This window comes from Mesoplodon mirus (assembly GCF_964341445.2).
Source record: "Mesoplodon mirus genome assembly, contig: SUPER_3_unloc_2, whole genome shotgun sequence".
Classification (NCBI taxonomy): Eukaryota; Metazoa; Chordata; class Mammalia; order Artiodactyla; family Ziphiidae; genus Mesoplodon; species Mesoplodon mirus.
Genome location: NW_028295808.1, coordinates 216303 through 218768, shown reverse-complemented (window position 1 = coordinate 218768; position 2466 = coordinate 216303).

Here is a 2466-nt window from a genome sequence, read left to right as displayed (position 1 = left end):
CGATGGGCCTGTCCTCCGCGGGGGCAATGGAATGTTTGGGAGAGGATGGGGGCCCTGCCCTGAGGGGGCAGCTGGGGGATGAGGCAAAGTGCTCTGTGACAGTGATAGGTCACAAAGGGCTTTGTGACACTGATAGGTCACAAAGGGCATCAGAGGATAAATAGGCTGTGCCAGGGGGTTAGGCTGACAAAGTGGTTACTTCTCTCACTAGGACGGAAGTTCACCACAGCCTCTTGGGGAGATAAAAACCCAGAAGCAGAAGTGAGGTGAGGCGGAGGGGGAGCCTACCGTACCTCTCGACACACTTGAAGAGATTCAGCCTGGGCTCCAGGCGCCCTACAGCGTCCCAACTGTGATCATCTGTGCCCCTACACACACCCCTGCCTCTGGGAGACCCGGAGGCAAACGTGGGGGCCTGTGGGGCGGGCTTGGAAGACCTGCCACAGGGCCGCGTGTGTGACGCAGGAGCATCGCAGCTCGCTCTTCTGCCAGTGAGGCCGAGGGAGGGAAGAGCCAGGGAGCCGCCTTAACCGCGCTGCCTGTCGTGATCAAAGACAGCCATGAGTGGGGACTCTCTGCTCCCGTATCACACGGCCCGGAGCAGCACCAGGGTGGACCTGTTCAACACCACCAAGGGGAAGCTGCAGCAGCAACTGCACAAGGGCGAATACGACCATTTCAAGTACGCGCCGATATTCGAGAGCGACTTCATCCAGGTCACGAAGAGGGGAGGAGCGATTGACGTGCACAACTGGGGCGGCCTGGTGACCATGGGCATCACATCCACCAGCCCCGTCCTCCCACTCCCAGACATCATGCTGCTGGCCCAACGGGCCACCGGCTGTGAAAAGCACGCCGAGCGCAGCCAGCCACCAAGGGCAAGAGCCACAAGGCTGCAAAGACCTTAGAGCTCACCAGGCTCCTTCCCTTGGAGTTTGTGAGGATCTCCACTCACAATCGTGAGAAACAACAGCTGCGCGTGAAGCTTGCCACTGGCCGCTGCTTCTACCTGCAGCTGTGTCCCCCTCTGGACGCGCGGGAAGACCTCTTCGCCGAGTGGGAACAGCTGATTTACCTCCTGCGACCACCAGTGGACAGTGAAAGCAACACCTATGCCGTTCCCGTCTGGGACATGCCCTGCATGCCTGTGTTCGAGGAGGAGCAGGACGGGAGGAGCCCGGCCGTGGAGGATTTCCAAGGAAAGGGGCATCAGGACCAGGTGAACGTCAGCAGCGTGCACACGTGCCCTGAGGTGGCCGGGGCCACGCCTGCAGCTTTTGCTGGGGGGCACGGAATCCAACTGGACTCCCACAAGCCCGATACCATGCCCGATGTGGCCACTGCGAAAGCAAAACCTACTACAGGGCTCGACAAAGCGTCAGCATCGCAGTCAATGATTAAGGTGGAGACAGCAGGGGTGGCAGGAGGCACCGCAGCGGGTGCTTTGAGCACGGCAGTGATCAAGTCCCCTGCCGCTGAAGAGCGGAGCACGGCCATAGCAGCCACAGCCAGCGACGGGCCCGGAGGAAGCAAAACCAACAGAGCCACTGGGGACACTGCCACAACATCCCCAGGGGCCGGCATGACTGTGGTCGGAGCAGAACCTACCAGCAAGACTGTCAAAGCAAGAGCCGACAAGGACGATGAGGGGACCCTCGTCTCAAGCTTGCCACAGGAAGGCAAAGTGAGCGAACAGGATGGCAGCTCACAGAGAGTGTCCCAGGCCCGCAAGGGAAGAAGGGAGAGGAGGGAGCACTGGGGAGAGGACAGAGCTCTGACGAGCCCCAAGCTCTGCAGTTCCATGGAAAGCCACCACAAGGCAGCGGGGAGCAAGACAATCCCCAAAGCAGCTGGCCCGTGCTCAGGCGGCCGCAGAGCCACTAGAGAGGACCAAAAGGCCAAAGGCCACGGCAGCTCGGGGGGCAGCGAGCAGGGCGCTGCTCCCAAAGGCATCAGCCATGCTCCTATCACCAGTGAGTCCAAGACCTCGCACAAATCGGGCAGGAGCTTATCTCCAGCGCGTTCAGGTCCCACCACCAACATACTCAGCAGGATCAGCTCTTTCTTCAGGAATGTGAGAGCCAGACTTACAAAAAAGACAGTGGCCTCATCACGAAATAAACATGGGAGCATCCTGGCGGAGCCAGTGGAAGGGACCCGAGTGGAGGCCATGACAGAGACAGCAGAGAGTGGCCAGGGCCTGGAAATCACCGGTGTGACATCTGAGACCATGGAGCCAGTGACCGTTGAAGCCCATCAATAGGACCTAGAGCTGGGAGCTGCAAAGGGGACCAGGGCTCTGGGAAATACCCCTGGAGAGCCCATTTCAGCTTCCTTACTGCAATTTAAATAAAAAAACATACAGTCTGAGAACGCATGCAGTGTTTTGTCTGAATTTCTAGGCCCCGAAGCCCAGCCGTAGCCTCACAGTGGATTCTGTGATGTCAGCTGTGCCATAGTCTGAGA